The sequence below is a fragment of the Bos indicus x Bos taurus genome, chromosome 16 (genome assembly GCF_003369695.1).
Source record: "Bos indicus x Bos taurus breed Angus x Brahman F1 hybrid chromosome 16, Bos_hybrid_MaternalHap_v2.0, whole genome shotgun sequence".
Lineage (NCBI taxonomy): Eukaryota > Metazoa > Chordata > Mammalia > Artiodactyla > Bovidae > Bos > Bos indicus x Bos taurus.
In genome coordinates, this window is record NC_040091.1 from 38544246 (window position 1) to 38566958 (window position 22713).

Below are 22713 nucleotides of genomic sequence, written 5' to 3' on the forward strand. Positions count from 1 at the left end.
AGACTTTCAACAGCACACTTGGTGGCATGGCCAAGCTAAAGAATTACCAGAATGATGACGAAGTCTCAACTATGTCTTAGGAAGAGAAGTCCAAGGAATTGGTCTCACTGGAGAGAAGCATTTGGAGGTGGGAAGAGGCATTCAGGGGTGATGATAATCGTTTTAAATTTTTGAAAGACTGGATATGTAAGACGAGTAAGGTTGGTTACATGTGTCTCAAGGCTGAAGGCTTCCCTGGTGGCTCAGACGCTAAAAAGTCTGCCTGCAAAGCGGGGGACCTGGGTTCAGTCCCTGGTCAGGAAGATCCCCTGGAGAAGGAAATGGCAATCCACTCCAGTATTCTTGCCTGGAAAATCCCATGGATGGAGGAGCCTGGCAGGCTACAGTGCATGGGGTTGCAAAGAGTTGGACACAACTAAGCAACTAACACTTTAAAGGCTGAAGAAAGACCAATGGGCAGAAATTATAGTTGGGCATCTTTCAGCTTAATTTCCTAGAAGATTTGTTCCAATAGAGACCACTGTGTTCACCAGGACATGTGATTCAGGTTTTTCTCAAACTGTAGACTAACTCTGCTCAGTGTGGCTCGCTAAGTTGTGAGGAAAGGGTTTTGTGTATACAAGGCAATGCCATTGGCTGTATGCCATCTTTCTCTTTGGAGAGCTATTCACTTTTGTGTGGGTGTATGTGTTTGTGGAGAATGTGTTTGTGGGAGTGGTGTTTCATTTTATTACATATTTTTAAAAACTGAAGTGTAACTGACACAACATTATACTACTTTCAGGTGTACAGCACAATGATTCAATATTTGTGTATACTGTGAAATGATCACAGTATGTTATTCACTTTTGCATTGATGCAAATGGGTCTTTATGAGAATTTTGCCTAACTTAGGCATATGAAGGGCTTCCCAGGTGGCTCAGTAGTAAAGAATCCGTCTGCCAAACAGGAGATAGGTTTGATCCCTGGGTCAGGAAGATCCCCTGGAGAAGGGAATGGCAACCCATTCCAGTATTCTTGCCTGGACAATCCCATGGACAGAGGAGTCCGGAAGGCTACAGTCCATGGGGTCACAAAGAGTTGGACACGACTGAGCGACTAAACAACGACAAAGGCATATGAACTCTGGAGGATAGGGAAGTTTGTAAAGTCAGATTCCTTCCAGATCAGGCAAGTTACAAATGTGTGAAGTGAGCCAGGTGTAAAACAGAAAGGCTCAGATAAAGCCTACTGTGAACCAGAGAATAAATGCCCCATCAAAAGGCGGCAGCTGTTCTTCCAGCTGAGTGTTGTCTTGCAGGAGTGTTAGATCTTTTAAGAGACCCCAGAAATCCTGAGTGGATATGTATGTGTGAATATTAAAGTGTTGGCCAATCAGAACCTGTCTTCAAGCCACATTCATCCAGCTGGCCAGTCACTTTCCACTGTACAGGATGGCCTGCGGAGCACTTGAGAATCTGGTACACGTACAGTGAGCATAAAACAAAGAACAAGCTGATAGGTACCAGTCTCAAAGTCTGGAAAAGTTGCATCCTGTGTTATGACCTACATTTTCTGTAACGGCTATTCTTCAGTGAGGCTGGTCCCTGTCACCTCTGGGATAGTGTACAATTAAACTTCCCAGTTTAAACCAGTCAGTCCTAAAGGAAATAAGTCCTGAATATTCATTGGAAGGACTGATGCTGAAGCTGAAGCTCCAGTACTTTGGCCACCTGGTGCGAAGAACTGACTAATTGGAAAAGACCCTGATGCTGGGCAAGACTGAAGACAGGAGGAGAAGGGGACAACAGAGGATGAGATGGTTGAGTCGGCATCACCGACTCAATGGACATGAGTTTGAGCAAGTTCCGGGAGTTGGTGATGGACAGGGAAGCCTGGTGTGCTGCAGACCATTGGGTCACAAAATGACTGAGCTACTGAACTGAATTGAAACTTCCCAGGACTATCAGAGAAGTGAATGTGAGTATATCACATGACAACACCACCACCTTCCCCACCGAGACACATTCTGCAACAGTGTAAAGTTGCTGAGGCTGGCTGTAGCTACCCCCACCCTCACCCCAACATCAAGTTTTCAATGTGTGTCTCCAATCTGCCTTCATGGCTCAGCTTGGTGACAGCTACTTCTTGAGTCCCTCTTCTTACAGATAAACCAGTAGTTCTCAGCTTCATGTTGATTGCAGAACACGTGGTCAGTCTCAGGGTCGTGTCTGGCTTTTTGCAACCCTCATAGCCTAAAGCCCCCCAGGCTCCTCTGTCCATGAGATTTTTCAGGCAAGAATACTGGAGTGGGTTGCTTTTCTCTCCAAGGGATCTTCCCGATCCAGGGATAGAATCTGCGTTTCCTGTGTCTCCTGCATTGCAGGTGGATTCTTTACTGCTGAGCCATCAGGGAAGCCCAGATAGGCAGAAAAATGGTCCTCAAAGACGTCCTCGTCCTAATTCCAGCAACCCGGGAATATGTTACATTACTTGGCTAGGGGAATTAAGGCAGCAGAGTTGACATTGCTAACCAGCTGACTCTAATATATGGAGATTATCCTAGATTATCCAGGTGGGCCTAACATAATCGTAAGAGTCTTTAAATGTGGGTGAGCAAGGCAGTAAAGCCAAATCAGTGTGATGTGAGAAATGCTTGGCTGGTTTTGAAGATGGAAGGAACTCAGAGAGCCTCTAGAAGCTGGAAAAGGTAAGAAAGCCACTTCTCCTCTAGAGCCTCCAGTAAGGAACGCAAATCAGCCAATAATTCAGTCCAGAGAAATTTCTGACTTCTACACTGTAGACCTATAAGGTAATAAGTTTGGGTTGTTTGAGCCACTAAGTTTGTGGTAGATTGTTATAGCAACAATAGGAAACTGAGAGCGATGTGTGAGATATGAACTTTTAAAATCTACTCATTTGGCCACTTTCAAATATGCAATACAGTATTATTCCTGGAGTAGGAAATGGCAACCCACTCCAGTATTCTTGCCTGGAGAATTCCATGGGCAGAGGAGCCTGGCAGGCTACAGTCCCTGGGGTCACAAAGAGTAGGACATGACTGAGCAACGAACACTAATACAGTATTATTAACTATGTTATACATTACATGCCCATGACTTGCTTACTTTTTAACCGGAAGTTTATGTCTTTTGACCCCCATTTTGCCACCACTGCCGCCTCTTTGCCCCTGCCCCTCTGCCTCTGGCAGCCACCAGTCTGTCTCCTGCATCTGTGAGCTTGTTTTCCTGTTTTTAGATTGTACCTCTAAGCAAGACTACATATTTATCTTTCTTTGCCTGACTTATTTCACTGAGCATAATGCCCTCAACTTCTGTCCTTGTTGCAGATGGCACTACTTCATTCTTTTTTTTTAATGACTGAATGATATTCCATTGTGTGTGTGTGCATGTATCTTGCGTCTTTATCCTTTCATTCATCAGTGGACAGTTAGGTTGTTTCCATGTGTGGGTTACTGTTAAATAATGCTGCAGTGGACATGGGAGTGCAGCATCAGAATTTTAAAAAAGCTTTCTAGGTGATAATGTTGTGCAGCCAAAGTTGAAGCCCACTGAGGGGTAGGTTCTATGAGTGGCTGTGTTCTGAGGTAAGGGGGAGTGTTAGTTGCTCAGTCATGTCCGACTCTTTGTGACCCCATGGACTATAGCCCACAAGGCTCCTCTGTCCATGGGGATTCTTCAGGCAAGAAAACTGGAGTGGGTTGCCCTTCCCTTCTCCAGGGGATCTTCCCAACCCAGGATTGAACCCAGGTTCCTATATTGCAGGTAGGATATTCCTACCTGCAATATTCCTATATTCTTTACCATCTGAGCCACCAGGGAAGCCATAACTGATGGGATGTTATTCTCATCAGTGACTATAGCTTAGCTCTGAGATGCAAGCAGCAATTGTCACCTGGTAACTGGACTGTGGTCTCCCACCTTGTTTAGGAAAAACACCCTGTGGTTTGTCTTTACTCACAGTCACAATACTCTGATATCATGTGTGGGTCCCCTCTCCTTCCCCCCAACCACCATACTTAATAGTTCTCCAACTCTGATACTGACTCTGTTATACAATTCAATTCATATCTGACACTGTCTTTCTGGGGTTAGTGCAGACCACACAAGACTGTCCCCCAGCCCCACTTCAGATCCTGTCTCCACATTGCAAGTCCAGGTTGTTACCTGTGCTTCTGATCAACTAATGGGCTTCCCTGATGGCTCAGCAGAAAACACAGGAGACGCCGTTTCAGTCTCTGGATTGGGAAGATCCCCTGGAGAAGGAAATGGCAACCCGCTCCAGTATTCTTGCCTGGAAAACCCCATGGACAAAGGAGCCTGGCAGGCTATAGTCCAAAGGGTTACAAAGAGTTGGACATGACTAAGCATGCAAGCATGGCATTCTAATCAACTGGCTGTACATTGAGGTTCTTATGACCCTCTCCTCAGGTTTGATCATTGGTCAGAGTGCATCACAGAGCTCGGAAAAACAGTTTGCTTAGATAACCAGTTTATTATCAAAAAACACTACTCAGAACAGCTGGATGGAAACACTACAAAGGGCAAGGTTTGTGGGAAGGGGTGTGGGGCTCCATGCCCTCTGAGCAGCCCCCCTCCTTGTATCTCCATGTGTTCACCCACCTAAAGGCACTCAGAGCCTTGTGCTCATGGGAGCTTTTGGAGTCCTTATCATGGAGGCACCAGCGATTACTAAGCCTCCATTCCCCAGTGGGTGGGGGTTGGGCTGGGGGTGGAAGTTCCTAGTTTCTATCATATCAAGGCTTTATTATTGGCCCAGGTTCTTGGAGTCTTTAATCAACAGAAATGAGTAGGAGGCCTGACAAGGATGGCAGGCAAGTCTTTACTGGAAGTTGTGTTGCAGCAGGAGGGAGCGAGGACAAGTAACAGGTGCCTGACTCACTCTCCAACAGGGCAAGCTGGTCTCTTGAAGAGGGTGAAGTTTGGGGCTGATTGCGGGTCAGGCTGGAGGGGTGGCTTAGGTGGTCTGCCCACCCCTTGGTGGGGCTGTGTGCAGGAGTCATGCACAGCCCCCTGCTTCTGCTCCTGGCTCATCAGAAGTGGCAGTTGGGTTCTGGTCTTTTTGTATCTTGTTAATAATTTGCCCCAACTGCACATGCAGGCAGTTATTTTTAGTTCCTTATAGTTTCTTTGTATTCTGTTGCTCCAGGAGATGTGTGTCCAGGTGCAAGCACTGCAGTTAAGGATTCTGGGTCCCAGCCTGCCTCAGCTCGGTCTTTCTGATGTCTAGCTCTCATCCAGGCACTTACCAAGAGTCACCCCTTAGAATGAAAAATTATCCTATCACCCAGGAAATGGTAGAAGTTTTAGGAACTCTATGGCAAGTACCAATGGCAACTCTCTATGGCAGGTCAGAGACCAATATGAGTCTCTGTGTGCTCAGTCCTAACTTTTTGAGGCCCCATGAACTGTAGCCCACCAGGCTCCTCTGTCCTTGGAATTTTCCGGTAAGAATACTGGAGTGGGTTGCTATTTTCTTCTCCAGGGAATCTCCCCAACCCAGGGATCAAACTCAAATCTCTTGAGTCTCCTGCATTGGCAGGTGGATTCTTTACCCCTGCACCACCTGGAAAGAGACTTATATTAGTATTTCACACACCTGTACACTGGTGCACACCTCAGCTCTTTGCCCTTTGAGTGGAGGACAGTAGGATGAGAAGGTCGGCTGTGCTGAGGGGTGATTTCCTCCATGGAGCACAGGGGCCACTCTCTCTACTGTAACTGGGCCTCAGAGAGCATCCTGCTGCTGGTGCTAAGTCGCTTCAGTCGTGTCCGACTCTGTGCGAATCCATAGACGGAAGCCCACCAGGCTCCCCCATCCCTGGGGTTCTCCAGGCAAGAACACTGGGGTGGGTTGCCATTTCCTTCTCCAATGCATGGAAGTGAAAAGTGAAAGTGAAATCGCTTCAGTCGTGTCTGACTCTTAGCGACCCCATGGACTACAGCCTATCAGGCTCCTCCATCCATGGGATTTTCCAGGCAAGAGTACTGGAGTGGGGTGCCATTGCCTTCTCTGAGCGAGCATCCTAAGGACTGCTTAATAAAATCCCAAGACTTGAATAGAGTAAGTCATAGGTAATCCAGTTTTCTCTTGTGGCTTGGCTTGCCATTTGGTTTTTTAACAAATTTGTCCACAAGTAATGGTCAGCAAGAAGTGGAATTCTTTTTTTAAAAAGATGATTTATTTATTTTGGCTGTGCTGGGTCTCTGTTGGTGCATTCGGGCTACTCTCTAAAGGCAGGTGTGCGGGCCTCTCATTGCAGTGGCTTGGCTTGTGGAGCATGGGCTTAGTTGCTGTGCATCATGTGAAATCTTCCCAGACCTGGGATCCACCCTGTGTCTCCTGCATTTGCAGGAACCAGTGGACCACCAGGGAAATCCAGAAGTAGAATTCTTTTTGTTATGTTTATTTTTAATTGAAGTCTAATTGAGTTACAGTATTGTGTTAGTTTCTGCCAAACATCAACATGAATCCGTCATAGGTACACATATGTCCTTGAATCTCCCTCCCTCTTCCCTCCCCATCCCACCCTGCTAAGCAGTAGAATTCTTAAGTTGGGATTTTCTTTTTTATACTCAATAGGCTTTTTTTTCTTTTTTTTGAGAGGCTGCTCTGTGGCAACCCACTCCAGTATTCTTGCCTGGAAAATCCCATGGATGGAGGAGCCTGGTAGGCTACAGACCATGGGGTCGCAGAGTCGGACACGACTGAGCAACTTCACTTTCACTTTCTGTGCCAGACACCATGCTCTTGGTAAGGACCCGCGGAGGAAAGAGATACAAACCCTGTTGTTACAAGCCTCACTAACAAATTGCCACACCTGGATGAATTCTGGAACCTGCGTCCTGCCTCCCGCTCCCGCATGTACTTAAAGACTGAAGAATGTACAGAAGACGGCCAGGTGTTTGGTAAATCCTCTTAGATCCTTATTAGGACGGACAGGAAAGAGTCAAGTCCCGGTAAACGCGGCCCCCTTAAAATGACTGAAGGTGTGGCCAACTGTTCGGTTTTTTTCTAGCTCCCGTCTGAGCTGCTTCCTATACTTCCCAGTAGATGGCGCTAGAAATCAGTTAAGTTCTGAGGTGGCTACAAAATTTCCCTGGGAGAGGCAGCTCTCATTCAAGGACTTGTTCTACCCAAATCCCATTTCCTGCTTTTTTTTCTCTCGTGTCTGAGGACAGATTCCTCCATTGCCTATTTTTCTCTCTACCCAATACTCTATCCACTCTGCTCTTTCATAATTTTTTGTTTTCCTTCCCATGGACATAGACTGATTTTTCTCCAGTCAAGAAGGTCTGCAATGGTAGAGCACTGCATAGAGGGAGGAACCCCTTTGCCCAGCATCCCTGATTTTAGAAACAATGGTTGAAAGTGGAGTAATGGGATGATTCTAACAGCTTAAAGCTAGGAAACATATAAGAAATAAAACTGTAACAATACTCACCTGGGCATGTTAAATTTTCTGCCAGATGTCATTTCTATTGTAGTAAATTACTAGATAAGAAAAAGGTGGGTTTAAAAAACTCAAACCTCATTGAAATAATGGTTTGGATATTTTTTAATGTAAACCTGCCTGTAGTGGGTTGAACAGTGGCTCCCCAAAAGAAACATCCAAGCCTTAACCCCTGGAACCTACACACTTGGCTTTATTCAGAAAAGGGTCTTTGCAGATGTAATTAAGAATCTGGAGATGAGATCATCCTGCTGCTGCTGCTAAGTCGCTTCAGTTGTGTCCGACTCTCTGCGACCCCATAGACGAAAGCCCATCAGGTTCCCCCATCCCTGGGATTCTCCAGGCAAGAACACTGGAGTGGGTTGCCATTTCCTTCTCCAATGCATGAAAGTGAAAAATGAAAGTGAAGTTGCTGAGTCATGTCCGACTCTTCGTGACCCCATGGACTGCAGCCTACCAGGCTCCTCCATCCATGGGATTTTCCAGGCAAGAGTACTGAAGTGGGGTGCCATCACCTTCTCCGGAGATCATCCTGGACTGGGGCAATTCTAAATCCTATGACAAAGCCTTAGAATAGATGGGGAAACAGACTGGGAGAGGGGAGACACACAGGACTGAAAGGCCACGTGAGAATAGAGGCAGTTTGAAGAAATGTATCTACAAGCCAAGTGAAGTCAAGGATTATAAACAGCCACCAAAAGTGAGGAAAGAGGCATAAAGCCATTCCCCCTCAGCCTCCAGGAGGAACCAGCTGTGCCAACACCTTGACTGAGGACATCTGGTTCATAATCTGAGAGGATGAACTTCTGTAGTTTTAAGCCACTTAGTTGTGATCATTTGTTCTGGCAGCCTCAGTAAATGAACGTTGTTGTTGTTTAGTCACGAAGTTTTGTCTGACTCTTTTCGACCCTATAAACTGTAGCCTGCCAGGCTCCTCTGTCCATGGGATTTTCCAGGCAAGAAGTACTGGAGTGGGAAGTCATTCCCTTATCCAGAGGATCATCCTGACGCAGGTATCAAACCTGGGTCTCCTACATTGGCAGGCTGCTGCTTTCCTGCTGAGCCACCAGTAAATGAATACAATGGTCTAACAGGGTTTTGTCCCCGCCACTCTTCAGAGCCAGAGATTGTTTGGTCTCTGGGCCACGTGTTACCTGCAGATGTGTTTAGTTTAGCCTTCACGGGACATTTTATGTGAAATGGATTTCTTTGGAAAATGTAGAAACTCTGGTAATGCAATGCTCACATTGACCTTTGGCTCGAACTGGTAAATATCTGTCCCTTTTAGATCAGTCATGTTTGTTGCCATCCCCACTGTGCTCTATCTCCCCCTCATGTATCTATGCTACATACCTGGTCTTGCAGGGATGTGAGATTGTAGCTCCTATATATGCATCAGGCTTGGTGTGTTTAAAAGATCCTGTCCTCTCTTTTAGAATAAGAGGAAAGAAGCCCCTGATTTTGCAGTCAGTGATTATGGAAGGTTTTAATAAAGCAACACAATGTAAAAGGTGGTTCTGAAATCTGGTTGCTCAATAAAACTACCTGGAGACCATTTTCCATATGCAGATTCTGGACTGAATCTCAGACCGCCTACATCAGAATCTTGGCTATGTAGAGACCAGGAATCTGCATTTTTCAAAGCTCTCAGGTGATTCTTGAAGTATGAATTTCCTATCCCACTGGAGATGTTTGAAGCTTGTTTCTTTAAAATGTTTTTCTCAATAAAATTGGAATGATTTGCAACATTTTGCAAAACTAAGGGTTTGAAATATGTTAAATTCGTTGTATTTAAGTATCTACAAGTGAAGAGTGGCCAACAAAGTATTTCCTTTTAATAAGAGCAGAGAAATAACAGCCAATTTATGTTAGTGAGATATTTTATTTATCTAGACAGTATATTCATAAAACCTTTTTTCTCTGTTTTGGTGGTGAATGGGAACAAGCTGAGGTCCTTACTGAACTGCTGATGGGGCCTGCGGAATACCATACTCCAGGGATAATACTGGTTAAATTGAGACGTAATCTACAGTTCTGAAACAACTGTTTCTAGCTTTTCTTCTTTACGGTAAGGTCGGGATCTCTACCAGTCTCCTGGGGATGCTAATAGAACCCCCCCCTTCCCCCCCCCCCTCCCCCCCCCCGTGAAGGAATGAATAAGGAAATGCGAGGGTATTTAAATAAAGTTGTTACCACAATTTTGATCAAGGAAATTTACATAACTTTGGCAATTCTCCAAAGCATTGCATACAAATTCAATTGACAAATACCTTGTTAAATGATTCTTTCATTCAATAAACATTTATTGAGTGTCTACTATGTGCCAGGTACTGTTCTAGTTCCTGTTCTTATGAACATTATGTGTCTGATGAAAAACAAGCATAGCTTCATTAGTACGCAGCAGGTGCTTTTCACAGGAAGCATGCTTATTATATGGATTATATTGACTTTTTTTTTACATTTTAAAGTTTTATCTTTATACTTTTATTGACATATAATTGACTTACAATATTGTATTAGTTTCAGGTGTACAACATAGTGATTTGATGTCCTTTTACATTACAAAATGATCACCATAATAATTTTAGTTACCATCTATTACCTTCAGTTCAGTTCAGTCGCTCAGTCATGTCTGACTTTGCGACCCCATGGACTTCAGCATGCCAGGCTTCCTTGTCCATCACCAGCTCCTGGAGCCTACTCAAACTCATGTCCATTACCTCGGTGATGCCATCCAACCATCACATCCTCTGTCGTCCCCTTCTCCTACCGCTTTCAATCTTTCCCAGCATCAGGGTCTTTTCCAATGAGTCGGTTTTTCACATCAGGTGGCCAAGGTATTGGAGTTTCAGCTTCATCATCAGTCCTTCCAACGAATATTCAGGACTGATTTCCTTTAGGATGGACTAATTGGATCTCCTTGTAGTCCAAGGGAGTCTCAAAAGGCTTCTCCAACACCACAGTTCAAAAGCATCAATTCTTTGGTGCTCAGCTTTTTTAATAGTCCAACTCTCACATCCATACATGACTACTGGAAAAACCATAGCTTTGACTAGATGGACCTTTGTTGGTAAAGCAATGTCTCTGCTTTTTAATATGCTATCTAGGTTGGTCATAACTTTTCTTCCAAGGAGCAAGCATCTTTTAATTTCATGGCTGCAATCACCATCTGTAGTGATTTTGGAGCCCAAGAAATAAAGTCTGTCACTGTTTCCATTGTTTCCCCATCTATTTGCCATAAAGTGATGGGACCAGATGCCATGATCTTAGTTTTCTGAATGTTGAGCTTTAAGCCAACTTTTTCACTCTCCTCTTTCACTTTCATCAAGAGGCTCTTTAGCTCTTCTTCACTTTCTGCCACAAGGGTGGTGTCATCTGCATATCTGAGGTTATTGATATTTCTCCTGGCAATCTTGATTCCAGTTTGTGCTTCATCCAGCCCAGCATTTCTCATGATGTACTCTGCATATAAGTTAAATAAGCAGGGTGACAATATACAGCCTTGATGTACTCCTTCCCCAATTTGGAACCAGTCTATTACCATACAAAGTTATTGAAATATTAATAACCATATTCCCTGTGTTGTACATTATATCCCCATAACTTATTTTTTCTATAACTGCAAGTTTATATGTCTTAATCCACCTATTTTGTCCTTCACCATGCTATCCCCCCTCTGGTGACAATATTTGTTCTTTGTATGAGTCTGTTCTTGTTATGTTTATTAGCTTTATTTTTTTAGATTTCGCATATAAGTGAAATCTTACCGTATTTGCTCTTTTTTGAAAATTAAAAAAATTTTTTTTTTTACCATACCACATGGCAAGTTGAATCTTAGTTCCCTGAGCAGGGATTGAACCCATGCCCCCTGCACTGGAAGTGTGGTGTCCAAACCACTCTACTACCAGGGAAGTCCCAGTATTTGTCCTGAAACCACTGCTTTAAGTATGGTTGACTATTGGTTATTTTTAGATACCTTTCAGTAAGTTAAAGACTATTTCTAGTTTCTAAATGTTTTCGAAAATAATAAATAGATATTGAATTTTATTAAATTCTTTTCTTAAATCTGAAAGTGGAAAGTATTAGCCACTCAGTCGTGTCGGACTCTTTGCGACCCCATGCACTATAGCATGCCAGGCTCCTCTGTCCGTGGGATTCTCCAGGCAAGAATACTAGAGTGGGTTGCCATGTCCTTCTCCATGTATTAATTTAATTTTAAAGGCATCTATGTCAACATGTCCTGCAGAAAACCCACCTTTACCTCTCACTGAAAATTAGTTCACAAAAGCCATGAAGTGCAATTTTCAAGTTTAATTTCTCTCAGCCGTTTTATAACTTAGAATGCACAAGTATTGTACAGATTTCTCTCTAAAGACTTTATATATTTTTAATGCCATTGTAAATGGATCCTGTGTAGAAATGGGAAGGATTCTCTCTCCTGTACTCAGCGGTATTTCTTCATCTTCTAAAATAGTGCTGCCGGGGGCCAGGTCAGGCCTTTCAGAAGCTTGTCAGCTTCTGCCTGGAATGCCCTCGGGTGGCACCAACTTCTCTGCATCAACTTTGCCCTCATAGACCTACTCTCCCCTCACAAGCAAAGCCATGGCTGCAGCCTTGAGCACTCCTCACCCATATCGGATGTGCCTGGGCTCCTCAGATTTCTCTTTACTGAGTTTCTGCTGGGACCTATATTAGACGGAGGACCAGAGGTCACCATGCAGGCACACAGGAAGAGGGATAGAAACCATGATCTTTAATATCTTCTCAGCATTTATCAAGCACTAGCTAAATCCCAGACCCCATTCTGGGGCAGTAGGATATATAATCAAGACCCTTGCATTTTGATAAGCCACCAAATTGGGTTAGGTTGTCAAAGACCATGGCTTTGGGAGGTGAGGGTGGTGAGAAGTGAAGCTGGGCTGGCCTCTCTTATTGCCTGAATCTCTAGGGCATTGCTGATACAGAGCTGCCAGCTTAGGAAAATTGAAAGAAAAGATGACTGAGCAGTTTAGCTTTTCAGAAACAGTTTCTGCCCTTTTTCTGGTGAAAAAAGAGCTCGCCTAGCCAGGAATTAAGATCTTATTTGTCCATAGTTCCAAAACATAATTGGTAAAGAAAACTAACATTTATTTATGGCCCACTATGTGGGGGATTCCATACAAATATGTAATTTTTAAGAAGCAGCCTTTTGGAGGTATAATCGACAAGCCACAAACTGCACATGTTTAAATAATGCAATTTAATCTTTTATAACTTGTATATACCCATGAAACCATCACCACAATCAAGATAATGACCGTAGCCATCACCCTCAGAAGAGACAGAAGAAAATTATTCTGTCTCTTCGTAATACCTTGGTTCTATTTCTTCCCACCCTAAGTCTTATCTTCAAGTAACCAAAGATCTGTTTTCTGTCACTATAGATTAATTTACATTTTCTGGAATTTTATATTAACAGAATCATACAGAATGTACTCTCTATTTGACTCAACATAATTCAAGATTCATCGTATTGTTGTGTGTGTCAATAGTTAATTCACTTTCATCGCTGAGGAGTCTTCCATTGTTTGGATACACCACAAGTGGTTTATATCCTTTCGTCTCTTGTTTATGTCATTTACAGTTTTGATGGTTAAAAATAAAGCTGCTATGTTTTTGAATGGACACATGCTGTCATTTCTCTTGGATAAATACCTAAGAGTGGAATGGGCTGTGTCCTGTGGTCAGTGTATATGTCACTTTTTAAGAAACTACTAAACTGTTTTCCAAAATGATTGTATTATTTTACATTTTCACCAGCAATGAGGAGAGCTCCCATTGCTCCATGTCTTTGCCAACACTTAAGTTTGGTCAGTAGTTTTCATTTCAGACATTGTTAGTAGGTATGTGGTGGTAATAGCTAATGTTGGTGAGTATCTTTCCATGTGTCTGTCTACCATGCGTGTATCTTCTTTGGTGAAGTATCTCTTTAAATCTTTTGCCTGTTCAAAAAATTAAATTATTTTCTTATTATTCAGTTTTGAGAGTTCTCTAAGTATTCTATACTTGTGTCTTTTCTCAGATAAGAGATTTGGAAATTTTCTGTCTGTACCTTATCTTTTCATTTTCTTAACAGTAACTTTTAAAGAGCAGAGATTCTTTATTTTGATTAAGTCCAATTTATCAATTTACTCTTTTGTGGATTGTGTTTTTGACCCATATCTAAGGAATCTTTGGGCTTCCCTGGTGGCTCAATAGGTAAAGAATCTGCCTGCAATGCAGGAGAGCTGGATTCAATCCCTGAGTCAGGAAGATCTCCTGGAGAAGGGACCAGCAACCAACTCCAGTATTCTTGCCTAAAGAATTCAATGTACAGAGGAGCCTGGTGGGCTACAGTTCATGGGATCCCTGAGACAGACATGACAGTGATTAACACACACACACACACACACACACACACACACACACACAAAGAATCTTTGGCTATTAGCCCAAGGTCACAAAGATTATCTTCTCTTTTCTCTTCCTGAAGTTCTATAGTTTTAGGTTTTATATATAGGTCTAGGATTTATTTTGAGTTAATATGATGTATGGTATGAAGTATAGATCCAATTTGAAAAAAAAAAACATCCTTTTATACCAGTACCATTTGCTGAAGACTGTCTTTTTCTTTCTAAATTGCCTTTGCACTTTTGTCAAAATCAATTGTTCAGATATGTGTGGGTCTATTTCTAGTCTCTGTTCCATCAAACTATTTGTCTATCTCTATGCCAATATCACTCAGTCTTGATGAATATAATTTTATACTAAGTCATGAAGTCAAATAGTATAAGTTCTCCAAAGCTGTTCTTTTGTAAAGTAGCTTTGGCTTGTGTAGGTCTTTTGCATGACCAAATGAATTTTAGAATCAGATTGTCAATGTTCACACACACAGGAAAGTCTGCTGGGATTGTGATTGGGTTTGCATTGAATCTATAGATCAACCTGAGGAGAATTTATATAATTAAAAGTATTGAGTTTTCTAATCCATGAACACAATGTATCTTTCCATTATTCAGATGTGCTTAAATTCCTTTGCAATGTTTTGTAAATTTTAATGTACAAGCATTATATACCTTTGTCATATTTCTTTCTAAATACTTTATATTTTCATAGTATTATAAATAGAATTTTAAAATTTCAATTTCTGATTATTTGTCATCAGCATAGGGGAATACATTGATTTTTGTATATTGGTCTTACATTCTAAAACTTTGCTAAACTCATTTACTCTAGTAACTTCCCCCCACCCCCCCTACAAAATTCCATAGGATTTTCTTTGTAGACAATCATGTCACTGGTGAGTAAAGAGCTTTACTTCTTCCTTTCCAATTTTAAATTTTTTGTGTTTTTATAGCCTTATTGGGCTGACTAGAATCTCCAGTACAATATTGAACAGAAATGGTGAGAGCAGACATCCTTACCTTGTTTCTGCGGAAGGGAAAGCATTCTGTCTTCCATCAAAAAATGCCATTGGCTGTACGTTTTTCATAGATTTTCAGGTTGAGGAGTTTTCCTTCTACACAAGTTTACTGAGATTTAAAAAAAATCAGAAATGGATGTTGAATTTTGTCAAATACTTCTTTAGATTTCTTGTCCTTTTTGTCTGTTAATATGGTGAATTATACTAGTTGATTAAAAATATCAGCCTTGCATTTCTGGGCTAAAGCTCACTTGATTGTGATGCATTATCCTCTTAAAATATTGCTTGATTAGTCAGTGAAAATCATTAATTTGTGTCCAACTCTTTGTGACCCCATGGACTATATATTCCATGGAATTCTCCAGGCCAGAATACTGAAGTGGGTAGCCTTTCCCTTCTCCAGGGGATCTTCCCAACCCAGGGATTAAAGCCAGGATTTCCCGCATTGCAGGCGGATTCTTTACCATCTAAGCAGCCAGGGAAGCTCAAGAATACTGGCATGGGTAGCCTATTTCTTCTCCAGCAGATCTTCCCGACCCAGAAATTGAACCAGGGTCGCCTGCATTGCAGGCTAATTCTTTACCAGCTGAGCCACCAGGGAAGCTCCTTGCTAAAGTTAATTTTTATATCAATGTTCATGAAAAATAGTCAATAATTTTATTTTCTTAAATGTTTTCACTGGTTTTGGTATCAGTGTTAAAGCTCACTTTGTAGAATGAATTGGGAAATATTCCCTTATTTCTGGGCTTCCCTGGTGATTCAGATGGTAAAGAATCTGCTTGCAATGCAGGAAACCTGGGTTCGATCCCTGGATCAGGAAGATCCACTGGAGAAGGGAATGGCTACTCACTTCAGTATTCTTGCCTGGAAAATTCCATGGACAGAGGAGCCTTGCAGGCTGCAGTCTGTGGGGTCACAAAGAGTCGGACACAGCTACTCACACTGTACTTTTTCACTCTCACTTATTTCTAACCATGTGGAAGCATTTCTGCAGAATTGGAATTTTTTATTCCTTTAGTGCAAATCATTGGTGGATTTTCTGGGTCTGGAATATCCTCTATGGAACCGTTTTAATATACATGAATTCCATTTCTTTGGTAGATATAGGGATATTCAGGCTTCACAAATTTTTTGAGTGAGCTTTGGTAATTTCTGTCTTTAAAGAAATTTCTCTCCCCTATTTTGATGTCTCCAATTATGTATATGTCAGGATTCTTGAGGTTATTCTACAGCTCAATGATTCTTTGTTTTTTTCATTTTTACTTCTGATAATTTCTATTGTTCAGTCTTCAAATTCACTTATTTTTTCCTGTAATTTTCCATGTGCCATTGATCTCATCCACTGTATTTTTTATCCCAGATATTATGGTTTTTCACCACTAGAAGTTTGGGTCTTTTTATATCCTACAAATCTCAAACATATTTAGTCTTCCTATAAGTTCTTAGTTGTGTGAAACACAATTATAATAATTGTTTTAATGTCCTTGTCCACTAATTGTATCAGTTGTGCTATTTTGTGGCTGATTTTTTCCCTCCTCATTATGGGTTGCGTTTTTCTGCTTCTTTAAATGCTTGTTGATATTTGATTGGATGCTTCACAGTGTGAATTTTGTGTTTTTGAGTGCTGGATATATATGTATACCTGTAAATATTCTTGAGCTTTTTTTCAGGACAAAGTTAAATTACTTGGAAACAATTTGATATTTTGGTCATGTTTTAAGCTTTGTTAGAAACACAGAGGTGTTTTAGTGTAAGGTTGATTTTTGTCTTACTATTGAGGCAAAATCCTTCTGAATACTCTAATGCCCTCTGAATTACGGAGTTCTCTGCTCAGGATGAAAGAATTATTCCTGATTCTGTGTATTATTCCTGATTCTGGGTATTGTTTTCCCTGATCTTTAAGTCCTTTGCTGCTGCTGCTGCTGCTGCTGCTGCTGCTAAGTCTCTTCAGTCGTGTCCGACTCTATGCGACCCCATAGACGGCAGCCCACCAGCCTCTGCTGTCCCTGGGATTCTCCAGGCAAGAACACTGGAGTGGGTTGCCATTTCCTTCTCCAATGCATGAAAGTGAAAAGTGAAAGTGAAGTCGCTCAGTCGTGTCGGACTCTTAGCGACCCCATGGACTTAAGTCCTCTATTACATACTTAAAGTGACCCTCAACCTTGAAATTGCTAGTCAATTGATCTCTGGAGTCTAATCTCTGTGTCTTCAGAGTTGAGCAGGCTTCACATTGACTCCATGGCCTGGGAACTCTCTGAAAACAGTAAGCTGGCTCAGCTGTGGGACTCACATCATTTATTTACCATCAATCTTGATCAGGTGCATCACTGGGCAGGCTGGCCCTGGCTGCAGCTGGAGTATTCCTTTGTCTTTAATTGCTTGATGTCCAATGTCTTAGAAACCATTTCATTATATATTAATATTTTGTCTTGTATTTCAGTTGTTTCAAGTGGGAGGGAAAATTTGGTCCCTGTTACTCCTTTTTATTGGAAATGTAAATCACAGTATATCACTTAATCCTAACAACCTCATTTTACAATGAGTATTTTTTTATCCCTATTTTCACACAAGAATATTTTGGTTCAGACAGGTTTAGCTGAGCTAATTAAAGGTAATCCCAGGGCTTAAATCCAGGTGTTTCTTTCCAAAGCCTGAATTCTCACTGTGTTAGGCTCATGGTGTTGTCAGAATGACATTCCAGGCTTGGATTTAGGTCAGTCTCTGATTTCAATGATATCTATGATCTTAGTCAAGTCATGAATATTTTCTGTGTGGGGGAACCCAAGGGAAACTTTCAATTGCTCTGTTCCAAGGCTACGCTTTAGGCCATGACTAACTTCTCTTCCTATAGGCCACAGTTTTCAGCCTGATTTTCTGTCCCCTTTAACCCTACCTGTAAAGTTATTTTCCTTTAAAACTCCTTTCTCTCTCAAATGCTTAGCGCAGAGCCTGGCACACAAAAAAGTCCTCAATACATGCTTATTGAGTGAATAAATAAATGGGTGCATGTATGATTGACTGAAGAGAAGAGTACTGTCCACTTGTCTTCTCCCAGCAAGCTCAGCAGGAGGGTCCCTGGACATCAGTGGAATCACATTAATATCAGCGACCCCCAGAGTCTGGCTCCACTCAGTCAAGCAGGCCATTTAGGGCTCTTGAAACTCTCCCCCCATCCAGTAACATTATTTCTGAATTTTTAAGAGTTCAGAAGGGAATTCTATTCAGTATTTTGAACTGTTGGGGAAAAAAGGCACTTATAGTTGCATAAATAGAAGGTGGTCATTTTTTTGTTTCATCAATTCATGAACCAAAGCCTGAAATTCTGATTGTACTAGTTTTGGACTGTAAATGTCACCAGTCAGCAAGAAAGTCTTGAAATTCATAAAATGATTTTTCTTCCCTAAGATCCTTCTGGCTTAAATAGCTCCTGCTGACCAGGCGATGGGATGAGTCAAGGTCCCTGTCTGGCATACTCGGCCATTACCAGGAGGACTCACCTCCTTGGAGACAGCTCAGTGGGCTATGGGATGAAGAGGAGGGGCCAGAATAGAAAGTTCTGCTCAACCCCCTGCACACCTCTCTGTCCTTCAGGCAGGGGACATCCCAATTTATTGCTGAATTCCACAGAATGGTTAGTCTTAGAGGCTGGCTTTTAGGATCCTTGAGAATCCAATTAAGTTTAACCACTGTCTATGGACCATATGCTGTGTGCTCAGCTTGGTGCTCTGCTTGAGGTGGTCTTTGGCTCTCTGTTTAGTAGATAGCTCACTCCTTAATTCTTCTTTCTGAGGAGAGAACACTGAGAGGAAACACGCTGGGGCCTGGGAGGATCAGTTGTGCAAAGGGACTGGTAGCTCAATAACATAAGGGCTTCTGATAATTTGAGAAATGCCCAGAAGGTTCTCTCCCCTTTCTGATCCCACCCTGCTCCCTACTCCCATCCCCTGAAAGGCCTGAAAATGCTACAGTGTTTGGAAATTAGTTGAAGTAAATCCAATGAAACACATACTTTAAGGGCTTCAATCTGTATCTTAATTGCTTATTAAAATTCACGCTTAAAAGTGGATATTTTGTGTGTGTTAGTCATATCTACATGTTTTTCATTTCATACTTACAGTAGTTATTTGAGATAGATGCCAGAATTTTCTCCATTTTCTTTAAATAAGGAAGCTGAAAAGGGTTAAGGCATTTACCAAATAGGTTAGAAACAGAAATGTATTAAAATTCAGTCTGCTGATTCTAGCTCCAGTGTTCTTCTCACTATACCCTTTCCTCTCAGAGGGACCTCTTGATGGGCCAGTAACATTTGTTTTAGTTCTTGGATTTGCCTGTCAATAGTGAGCAGCATAGGTAGAAAAAACCCCACTGACATTAGTGTTGCTGCTGCTGCTAAGTCGCTTCAGTTGTGTCCGACTCTGTGCGACCCCATAGACGGCAGCCCACCAGGCTCCCCCGTCTCTGGGATTCTCCAGGCAAGAACACTGGAGTGGGTTGCCATGGCCTTCTCCAGACATTAGCGTTAGATAAACCTTATTTTAAATCCTGGATCTATCACTTAAAAGCTTTGTGACTTTGGGCAAACTGTTTAACTTCTCTGACTCTGTTTCTTTAGAATAAAAGCACTTGCCTTCCAGGGGGATTATTTTGAATACTCTGAGACCTTATGTATATAAATGCCTGGCACACGAAATACATGGAGTAACTATTACTAGACATACAGTTCCCATTTCTTTCACAGTGTATCCTCTCATCCCACTTGAAACTGTATTCCATCAAACCATCCCTTATTATTTCAGACCTCGTGAATCTGTCTTTTCTGAGTTGTTTCAGCATTTACAACCCCTGCTGTTCAATTTAACAGTTAATTACTACTTTATATTCTTAGTCTCTGTCCCTGACTAGTGTGGAAGCTCTGGGGAGCCACTGGACTAGGTCTGAGCTCTCTGTTTGTTCTGTGGTATTGAATACATTCTAGGTGTGCAATAAATACCTGATGGAGTGCAATGGCTTAGATTCTTTGGGTGGTATATCTTATAGTCACAGTAGAAGGAAGAAGGCAGATTATCCCAGTGCCACCGGCTTGTGCTAACATGTCCAGCTCATACCGTAGAGACTGAGAGGATAAAGGCAGCATTTATAGGTGCCTGTTCACCTGTCTGATAAGTGATTTTGGTTATGTATCATCTGTCCAGGTTGCCCAGCCCACAGTGACCTTTGCACTGAGTCACACTGGCTGTGAGACCAAACCATGAGTTTCAGAGCATCAGACATTTAGTCTTACATCCATTCTGACAATCTTTGGGTCCTTGGGCAAGTTTTATCAGCCCTCTGAATCTGTTTGCTCATTTTAAAAATGGAGATAATGGTTCTTTGCCAGGCTGTTATAAAGACAAGTGAAGAGAAAGTTGCTCAGTCATGTCCGGCTCTTTGTGACCCCTATGGGCTGTAGCCCACCAGCCTCCTCTGTTCATGGGATTCTCCAGACAAGAATACTGGAGTGGGTTGCCATTTCCTATGAGCTTTATTAAGTGCAAGTGTTGAGTAAATGGTCAGATCAGATCAGTCGCTCAGTCATGTCTGACTCTTTGCGACCCCATGAATCACAGCATGCCAGACCTCCCTGTCCATCACCAACTCCCGGAGTTCACTCAAACTCACGTCCATCGAGTCAGTGATGCCATCCAGCCATCTCATCCTCTGTCCTCCCCTTCTCCTCCTGCCCCCAATCCCTCCCAGCATCAGAGTCTTTTCCAATGAGTCAACCCTTCGCATGAGGTGGCCAAAGTACTGGAATTTCAGCTTTAGCATCATTCCTTACAAAGAAATCCCAGGGCTGATCTCCTTCAGAATGGACTGGTTGAATTTCCTTGCAGTCCAAGGGACTCTCAAGAGTATTCTCCAACACCACAGTTCAAAAACATCAATTCTTCGGTGCTCAGCCTTCTTCACAGTCCAACTCTCACATCCATATGTGACCACAGGAAAAACCATAGCCTTGACTAGACGAACCTTTGTTGGCAAAGTAATGTTTCTGCTTTTCAATATGCTATCTAGGTTGGTCATAACTTTCCTTCCAAGGAGTAAGCATCTTTTAATTTCATGGCTGCAGTCACCATCTGCAGTGATTTTGGAGCCCCAAAAAATAAAGTCTGACACTGTTTCCCCATCTGTTTCCCATGAAGTGATGGGACCGGATGCCATGATCTTTGTTTTCTGAATGTTGAGCTTTAAGCCAACTTTTTCACTCTCCTCTTTCACTTTCATCAAGAGGCTTTTTAGTTCCTCTTCACTTTCTGCCATAAGGGTGGTGTCATCTGCATATCTGAGGTTATTGATATTTCTCCCGGCAATCTTGATTCCAGCTTGTGCTTCTTCCAGCCCAGCGTTTCTCATGATGTACTCTGCATATAAGTTAAATAAGCAGGGTGACAATATACAGCCTTGACGTACTCCTTTTCCTATTTGGAACCAATCTGTGGTTCCATGTCCAGTTCTAACTGTTGCTTCCTGACCTGCATATAGGTTTCTCAAGAGGCAGGTCAGGTGGTCTGGTATTCCCATCTCTTTCAGAATTTTCCACAGTTTATTGTGATGCACACAGTCAAAGGCTTTGGCATAGTCAATAAAGCAGAAATAGATGTTTTTCTGGAACTCTCTTGCTTTTTCTATGATCCAGCGGATGTTGGCAATTTGATCTCTGGTTCCTCTGCCTTTTCTAAAACCAGCTTGAACGTCAGGAAGTTCACGGTTCACATATTGCTGAAGCCTGGCTTGGTAGATGGTAATGTGCTATAAAATCTTTTAAAAATTATTTTTAGTAAGAAGGATTTAAATCCTTGTTCTACTTTTACAAAGACAGAGAAGAATAAAATGAAGTAAATAAAAAGAGAGCTAACTTGGAGTTACCCAATTTGTGCTTATAGAGAGTCAGGGAAAAAAAGGTGAGCAAGACAATTTGAGGAAGGACACTTGAGGATACTAGCAAGTTTATGAACCAAGTGCAGAGGAGGATCATAATCAGAAATAAAAAGGCTTGCTTTTTCAGAGGACTAGAATATTGAGAGAGTTAAGATGGTTTGGGATGTGGGGTGGAAGAACAAGAAATAGGTATGATCTGGAGGGGTCAGAGATACAGAAAGCACCCATAGCAGGAGTAGAACCTGTGCTAATCCAAGGGGCCGTGTGCCAATGATTAGCTATTTACCAAGCATATATACACCAGGCACCATGGTAAGTATTTTCCAGTCTGTATCATTTGATTTTCACAACAACCTCTGAGATAGGCAATACTGCGCTTCCCACTTTACTGGTGAAGAAACAGAAGCACTGAGAAGTTAAATCATCACAAGATCAGCTCTTATTCTTTTTTAATTTTTATTTTATTTATTTTTGGCTGTGCTGTGTCTTCACTGCTGCGTGGGCTTCTCTCTAGTTGTGGTGCACAGACCTCTCATTGTCGTGGTTCCTTTGTGGAGCATGGGCTCTAGAGCACACAGGCTTCAGTAGCTGCAGACATGGGCTCTGGAGTTGTGGCTCCTGGGCTCTAGAGCACAGGCTCAACATTTGGGGCCCACAGGCTTAGTTGCTCCACAGCATGTGGGATCTTCCCGGACCAGGGATCTAACCTGCATCTCCTACATCGGCAGGCGGATTTGTTACCACTGAGCCACCAGGGAAGCCCTCAGATCTTGTTCTGGCCTGACTGCAGATCCTAACTCATAAGCATTATGTCCTACTCTCTAGAAATTTGGGAGCTTATGTCTCCACTTAATTTGTTTTCCTCCACATATTTCACTCT